This window comes from Oryctolagus cuniculus, chromosome 6 (assembly GCF_051225735.1).
Source record: "Oryctolagus cuniculus isolate XC-2025 breed Fujian yellow rabbit chromosome 6, ASM5122573v1, whole genome shotgun sequence".
Classification (NCBI taxonomy): domain Eukaryota; kingdom Metazoa; phylum Chordata; class Mammalia; order Lagomorpha; family Leporidae; genus Oryctolagus; species Oryctolagus cuniculus.
The window spans coordinates 67,912,997-67,921,802 of NC_142872.1; positions in this window are offsets into that span (position 1 = coordinate 67,912,997).

The window sequence follows — 8,806 nt, forward strand, 5'->3', positions numbered from 1 at the left end:
CAGTTCCTCCATTTCCGGTTCAGCTCTTCTAGTCAATCCTTTGGGCATTATCTTCCAATGCATAAGTAACATTGCTACCTTTTTTTTTTTTTTTTTTTTTTTACAAATAGAGATAGACAGTGAGAAAGGTCTTCCTTCCATTGGTTCACCCCCAAAATGGCCGCTACGGCCAGTGCTGCGCCGATCCGAAGCCAGGACCCAGGTGCTTCATCCTGGTCTCCCATCCGGGTGCAGGGCCAGGCACTTGGGCCATCCTCCACTGCCTTCCCAGGCCACAGCAGAGAGCTGGACTGGAAGAGGAGCAACTGGGACTAGAACCCAGTGCCCATACAGGATGCTGGCGCTGCAGGTGGAGAATGAGCCAAGTGAGCCATGGTGCCCTACATTGCTACTTTTTGATGGTTCCATTTCTTGTGTTCCATTTCTTGTGTTTCCATAATGTGAGAAGAAAAATGAGCTCTCTTCCCTTCCCCCGGGTCCCTGCCTCCCCTCCTCCATCTCTTCTAGCTGCTTGTGTTTCTGTTATCTGCAGTTTGGTCAGCGTTCCGGGGGATTGCTATCCAGGAGTAACTTCGCTGTGACTGTGTAGGTGCTATCTGTGGCTGAACAATGTAGGGCCGGGGCTGGGGCCATAATTGGTTTTCCTTCCCTAGAACAGCTTTTTTTTTGCACCAGTGGTAATGACTGTCATCTATTTCCCTACGAACTCACCACTAACTTTATCCTCACACTCTTCCTCAGGCAAATCTACTTCCTATTGCATAAAAACATTAGATGTCCCTGCAGCTTTAACACCTTAAGGAACTCTCTCCCAGGGCTTCTGTGTCCCCCAAGAACCCCCTGTACCACCATCCAGGGCCTCTCCTGAGCTGGAACCTCTCTTTCAAGGGTCCTTTCTAGTCCTCTGTCCCGATTTTCTGCAGGGTTGGTGTTTTTTTTTTTTTTTTTTTTTTTTTTTTTTTTTTTTTTTTTTTTTACAGGCAGAGTGGACAGTGAGAGAGAGAGACAGAGAGAAAGGTCTTCCTTTGCCGTTGGTTCACCCTCCAATGGCTGCCACGGCCGGCGCGCTGATCCAGAGCCAGGAGCCAGGTGCTTTTCCTGGTCTCCCATGTGGGTGCAGGGCCCAAGGACTTGGGCCATCTTCTGCAGGGTATTTTAAGTAGACTCTATAACAACTTTTAGAATCCAGAAGCATGGGAGATAAGGACTTCAGAGAACTTGCACATATGAAATGTTGCTAATTCATCCCCTGCCCACATCATCCCTGGCAACTTCATGGGCTTCAGGGGCTGGAAATGTGCTTTTTCCCATTATTCTAAAGACGTCTGCTCCCTTCCAGAGCTGCTATTGAGACAAATGGATCATCTTTATTGATGACCGCCTTTTATGGATCCTGCATTTGTTTTTCTATCTGGAAGCTTGTGAAAGTGTGCTTTTTTCCAGTTTGCGAAAATGCTATAGTGCTGGGCTTTGTGTTGGTGTGTTTTCCTCAGCGTGCACAGCCCTCACTATGTGTGTGTGTTGGAGGGGAGTGTCCTTTTCATTCTAGAGATCCGTGTTTCTGGGAAATTTATTGGATTATTTCTTCAGTATTTCTGCTTTCTGCTGTTGTGTTTGTTCCTGTCATCTCTGAAACCCCTGTTACTCAGTTGTTAGTCTTCCTGGACTAGCACAGACATTTTAAAATATTCTTCCCCTCATGTTTTCTCTTTCTTCATTGAACTTCATATTTCTGAGATCCTATTTTTATTTCCTAAAGCAATTTGTTTTGTTTGAATAATTTTCTGCTCTTTTAAAAATGCAAAATCTTGCCCTTGGGTCATGGGTGCAATATTTCCCTAGGGATGTTAATAACACTTTTTTTTTAAAGGTTTTCTTTCCTTCCTTGTTTCTACCTCCTTGAGATTATTTGTCTGTTTGCTTATTAGTTTTGGCCTCTAGACTTAAAATAAGAAATTCTGCTGAAGAGTGTGGTATCCTTGATTATCTGTTTACATTAAATGGAGAAAGGGAAAAGAGTTTCATCCATGTAGAGAAACAAGTACTGGATTCACCCTCCTGCCTTAAGCAGCAATACAACTGTAGTAATATTTGAAGGACTTGCTGAATGCAAGCATTCAGATCAGATAGCCTAAAGGTAACCAAATCATACTACTCCTTACAGAGTCTAGGCCCCCAGTAGTGCAGCACAATGATGCTCAGCATACCACCAGAAATTATTAAACATTAGAAGTATCAGGAAGCCCATAAAAATAAAAAAGAAAGCTCAGTAGAATGCTGCAGATGCCGAATGTGTTGGAATTGGCTCCTAGAACAGCTATCACAGGCCGGCACTGCGGCTCACTAGGCTAATCCTCTACCTAGCGGTGCCGGCACACCGGGTTCTAGTCCTGGTTGGGGCGCCGGTTCTGTCCCGGTTGCTCCTCTTCAGTCCAGCTCTCTGCTGTGGCCCGGGAAGGCAGTGGAGGATGGCCCAAGTGCTTGGGCCCTGTACCCACATGGGAGACCAGGAAGAAGCACCTGGCTCCTGGCTTCAGATCAGCGCAGTGCGCCGGCCTTACCGGCCATTTGGGGAGTGAACCAATGGAAGGAAGACCTTTCTCTCTGTCTCTGTCTCTGTCTCTGTCTCTCTCACTGTCTAACTCTGCCTGTCCAAAAAACAAAAAACAAAAAACAAAAAACAAAAAAAAAAAAAACCAGCTATCACAGAGAGTTGAGGAGTTAAAGGAAAACATGGAAATAAAGAGTGAACTAATGGGAACGCAGCATAGAAATGAAAGCATGTAAAGGAAAAAACCAGAAATGCTAGAGCTGAAAATACAATGTCTGAAATTTAAAATCTGAAACAGGCTTAACCGCAAAATAAGCCATGCAGAAGGGCTTAGTAAACTTGAAAGAAAATCATTAAAAGCTTGCCAAGCTGAATCAGAGCAAAGCAAAAGGACTGGAGCCTCAGTGATCTGTGCTAAGAACACTTACAGCACCATGAGGTACATGTGATGAGGGCCTCAGAAGGACAGGAGCAACCTGGGGCAGCAGGAACAATACTCAAAGAATGGTCAAATTTTTTTTAATTTTGATGGCAAATATGATTCATATATATCTGTGAAGCTCAAGGAACCCCAGGAAGTGTAAAGACGCACACCCTAACGTCACATTGCAGTAGAACTGCTGTAGGTGAAAGATAAAGAGCCAATTCTTTAAAAAGTCAGAAAAAAGGCACAGTATAAAAGTATACACAGGAGCCCGCACTGTGGCATAGCGGGTAAAACTGCTGCCTGCAGTGCCAGCATCCCATATGGGTGACAATTCACGTCCCAGCTGCTCCACTTCCTATCCAGCTCTCTGCTATGGACTGGTAAAGAAGTAGAGGCCCCTGCACCTGCATGGGAGGACCTGGAGCAGGCTCTTGGCTCCTGGATTCAGATCGGTGCAGCTCCGGCCGTTGCAGCCAATTGAGGAGTGAGCCAGCAGGTGGAAGACTCTCTCTCTCTCTCTCTCTCTCTCTCTCTCTGCCTTTCCTCTCTGTGTAACTCTGACTTTCAAGTAAAATAAATAAATCTTAAAAAAAAAAGTGTACACTGTATACAGCCATCAAGATGACCTTGGAGCTTTCACCAGAAACGACAGAACACCAAGAAAATGGGGTGGCTCCTTTAAATTACGAAAGAGAAATGGATGCAGAATTATGCAACCACTGGAAATACCCTTTGAAATGAAGGTGAAATAGAAGGCATTTTCAAACAAACAAAAGCCAAAAAACTTAATTAATAGCAGACCTACAATACAAAAAAATACAAGAGTTTTTTTTTAATTATTTATTTTGAAAGGTAAGTTACGGAGTTAAGGGGCAGAGAGAGAGAGAGAGAGAGAGAGAGAGAAATCTTCCATCCACGTTCACTCCTCAAATGGCTGCTGAACCCAGGAGCTTTATCCAGGTCTCCCATGTGGGTGCAGGGGCCCAAGGACTTGAGCCATCCTCTGTTGCTTTCCCAGGTGTGTTACTAGGGAGCTGGATCGAAAGTGGAGCAGCTGGGACTTAAACCAGTGCCCATATGGGATGCCAGCATTGCAAACAGCAGCTTAACTCATTACACCACAATGCTGGCCCCAAGAGTGGGTTTAAAATATGCAGTGCTGGTATCCCATATGGGTACCAGTTCAAGTCTCGGCTGCTCTACTTCCAATCCAGCTCTCTGTTATGAGCTGTTGAAGATGGCCCAAGTACTTGGGCCCTTGAACCCTTGTGGGCGACCTGAAAGAAGCTCCTGGCTCCTGGCTTTGGATCAGTGCAGCTCCGGCCCTTGCGGCCATTTGGGGAGTGAACCAGCAGATGGAAGATCTCTCTCTCTCTCTCTCTCTCTCTCTCTGTGTGTGTGTGTGTGTGTGTGTGTGTGTAACTCTGACTTTCAAATAAATAAATAAATCTTTAAAAAAAAATCAAGATCCAGCTATCCACTTTACAAACATGCACTCTGTAAAGAATTGTGTTGTTTTAAAATATACCAAGCAGGGATCGGCACTGTGGTGTAGTGGGTAAAGCCTCCGCCTGCAGTGCCGGCATCCCATATGGGTGCTGGTTTGAGTCTCAGCTGCTCCACTTCTGACCCAGCTCTCTGCTATAGCCTGGGAAAGCAGTAGAAGATGGCCCAAGTGCTTGGGCCTCTGCACCCGCATGGGAGACCTGGAAGAAGCTCCTGGCTCCTGGCTTCGGAATGGCGCAGCTCCAACCTACATGGCCAATTGGGAAGTAAATCAGTAGATGGAAGACCTCTCTCTCTCTCTCTCTCTCTCTCTCTGCCTCTCCTTCTCTCTCTAACTCTGACTTTCAAATAAATAAATAAATCTTAAAAATATATATATATATATACCAAGCAAAGATCAACCATTAGAAACCTGGCGTGGCTCATATGAGACAAATTAAATTTCAGGACCACAACTGAAACCAAAGACAAATAATGACTTTTCATAAGATTAAAAGGCTGTATTCATCAGGAACATACTGTAATTATAAATGTTCATGCATTTGATAGAGGACTTTAAAAATTCATGTGGCAAGGGGCCAGAGCTGTGGCATAGCAGATAAAGCCACTGCCTGCAGTGCCGGCATTCCATCTGGGCATGGGTTCAAGTCCCCACTCCTCCATGTCTGATCCAGCTCTCTGCTATGGCCTGGGAAGGCAGTAGAAGATGGCCCAAGTCCTTGGGCTCCTGCACCCATGTGGGAAACCCAGAAGAAGCTCCTGGCTCTTGGCTTTGGATCAGTTCAACTCTGGCTGTTGCAGCCATTTGAGGAGTGAACCAGCAAATGGAAGACCTCTCTCTCTGCCTCTGCCTCTCTGTAACTCTGCCTTTCAAATACACAAATAAATCTTTAAGAACAATTTATGAGGCAAAATCTGAGTGGTCTAATGGAGGATTAATTAGACAAATTCACAGTTAGAGCTGGGGCGTTCTACACTCTCCCCTGAGAACTGATGAAAACCAAAGTGAACCAAAAATCAGTGAGCAGTGGGTGGGTGCCTTCAACAATATTCTCAGCCAATGGATACTGAACACTCTATCCAACAGCTTCAAGTCACACACCATTTTCAAGTGCAGGTGTAAAACCTGCTGGAAGCAACTTCTCAGCACTCTGGACGGTGGTCAGAGATGTACAGCACCCTGAGGCATAGCTGCCATGCAGGACGGGAGCACAGAGGCACTTGGTGGCCGAGGCCCTGACACTGGCCCAGGCCCTCTTTGAGGAGGTGGCCAATCTGGAGCCAGACATCCACACTCCCAGTGTGGGGACCCGGGGCAGATGGATCCTTATTCCCCGGGATTTGTCTTTGCCTCTTTGGCCTAACTAGAGGTGCCTGAAGGATTGACACAGGGAGCTTGGCTCTGTTTTGCCAACTTGGAGCTCTGGGAGGGTAGAGCTGTGGCTACACAGAGGATACAGCCGACACAGCTGTCCCCCTCTATCCATGGTGGAGAGGGTGTTCCAAAACACCCCAGCGCATGCCTGGAACTGCAGATCATGTGAACCTTATATATACTGTGTTTCTCTACACATACACACTCAAATCTAACAGCTTTCTCATCTTAGCACTGTGGCTGTAGTACTTACAGTTAGGAAGTGTAACAACAAAACTAGCACAAATTGCTTTTTGCTTCCTTACAATTTCACAGATAGAAGATTCGTTCTTTTTTTCATTTTTAAATATTTATTTATTTATTTGAAAGTCATAATTACACAGAGAAGGAGAGGCAGAGAGAGAGAGAGAGAGAGAGAGAGAGAGAGGTCTGCCATCCAATGGTTCACTCACCAAGTGGCCACAATGGCCGGAGCTGCACCCACCCAAAGACAGAAGCCAGGAGCTTCTTGCTGGTCTCCCACTCGGGTGCAGGGACCCAAGGACTTGGGCCACCTTCGATTGCTTTCCCAGGCCATAACAGAGAGCTGGATTGGAAGTGGAGCATCCGGGTCTCGAACCCATGCTCATATGGGATGCCGGCACTTCAGGCCAGGGAATTAACCCTTGCACCACAGCACTGGCCCCAGAAAATTTGTTCTTACTGTTGGTCTTAGCGACACCCACAGATGATGCTTTCCTTCCCTCACTAAGAAATTTCCCCTTTCTAGTGAAAGGAATCACGCTAGGGCTTCTCTTTGGTGTATTTGAGTTGGCAGCATTGCCAGACTTGTGCTTTGAGGCCATTATTGAGTAAAATAAGGGTTATTTGAACACAAGCACAGTGGATCTCTGGTGACAAAGGGCAGGTAGCATATACAGCGTGGATATGCTGCACAGAGGGAGGAGCCACATCCTGGTTGGGGGAGGATGGATCAGGAAGGCTTGAGATTTCCTCATGTTATTCAGAATGATCTATAACTTAAAATTTATCAACTGTTCACTTGTAGAATTTTCCATGTAGTATATTCTGATCACATTGGGCACAGGTGACTGAAACCAGAGAAAGTGAGCTGGGTAAGTGCGGGAGGGGAACCACTGTATCTTAGTTCTACACCTACACTCTGTCATAAAATTGCCAATCTCTTGGAGCCTTGGTTTCCTCATCTGTAAAATAGGGGTGATAATGTCTACTGTAGACTATGGCAAAGAAAGGTTTTATATCAGGTCTCATTCCAAAAGAGTTTCAAGACAGCGTGTTAATTGGTGTGAAGGACACAGCAGCAGTAAGTCTTCTTCTTCTTTTTTTTTTTTTCTTTTAGATTTTTTTATTTATTTGAAAGCCAGAGTTACACAGAGAAGGATAGGCAGAGAGAGAAAGAGGTCTTCCATCCGATGGTTTACTCTGCAGTTGGCCGCAATGGCCAGAGCCACCATGATCCGAAGCCAGGAGCCAGGAGCTTCTTCCAGGTCTCCCACACAGGCGCAGGGGCCCAAGGACTTGGGCCGTCATCCACTGCTTTCCCAGGCCACAGCGGAGAGCTTGATTGGAAGTGGAGCAGCCAGGACTTGAACTGGCGCCCATATGCGATGCCAGCACTGCAGGTGGCAGCTTTACCTGCTATGCCACAGCGTTGGCCCCAGCAGTAAGTCTTCTGAGCGTGATTCCTCCCACTCTCCCGTTGTGAGCTCGCTGCTTCCCACTCAAGATATTGCCACCAACTCAAACTTCTCGACTCACTCATAACAGAGTTGCAAGTGGCCAAGGTTTAGCCTGGACAACGTTTGCTGGGAGCTTCCACTGGAGCACAAAGGGAGACAGCACAGCAGGAAGAGGTTCTGCTTCCGACTGGCTCACCAAAGAAGCTAAACAGAGCTTTTAACTGGCTGCAGAGGCACGGCCTTGCCCGCCTCGTCTCTGACTTGTCCCCCTCGGCACATGGCACTTATGTTTGCACTCAGCTCAATGTTCTGCACAGGCGCAGTTGCATGCTCAATTTGGCTGTGTTGCTCATGACTGCCTCCCCTGGAAGGTCATATAGCATTGTATTGGGCTACTCAGGTGATATGCTTGGTTGGTAAAGGCCCTAACAGGGCAGTAGGGGGTGTTTTGTGGTTAGGGTCTGGATGCTCACTGCTCCTGGTTGGCTTGGAGTTAGGTGGAAGACCTGGGGTAGGAGGTGGATACATGGCTGGATCGGGAGGGATTCAATTTTTTGAACTCTGCTTCTACGCTGTCTCATGTCCAGGGAAGGGTCTCCTGTTGGGAGAAGCGGGTCTGTGTGCCAGCACAGGGCCTCACAGTGGGCAGAGAGGGATTTGCTGAGGATGGGCCTCCCCGGGACCCCTGAAAGTCCGGCTCGGCCCCGTTGTGAGGTGGCTCAGCTCTCACTGCAGGAAGGCTTGTTCGCAGCTGCTCCAGACTCACTGTCTAGTTCCAGGGAAGTTATGCTCATGGCCATGCCAGCTTGGTACCTGCCTGAAACACACCCTCACTCCCACCCTTGCCCTGACTTCCAGTCATGAGCAGCGGGCCACCCCTGTCCTGGCTGTTTGCTGGCTGCTGGCACGCATCCTCTTTGTGCTGTCACCATCACACAGCACCTCCCAGCCTCTGGCTCTGGCTCCTGGGTTGCGACACAGTCCCTGGAACTGGGCTCTCCAAGGCCACGAATCCAGAGCTCATAACTCACAGGGCCACACCCTTGCTGCGAAAGGTTTTCCCCTTCTCTGGGATTATTTCTTCAAAGCAAATTCCCAGCAGTCAGATTCTTGAGCTAGAAAACATGAATATTTTTGTGATTCTGACTGCTTTTGGTCAAATTATTTCTCCACGTGTTTGTTGTACTTCTGCTATTAGTAAATGAATATACGGGTTTTGCTACGTTATTGGCATTGATTCTTCCTAA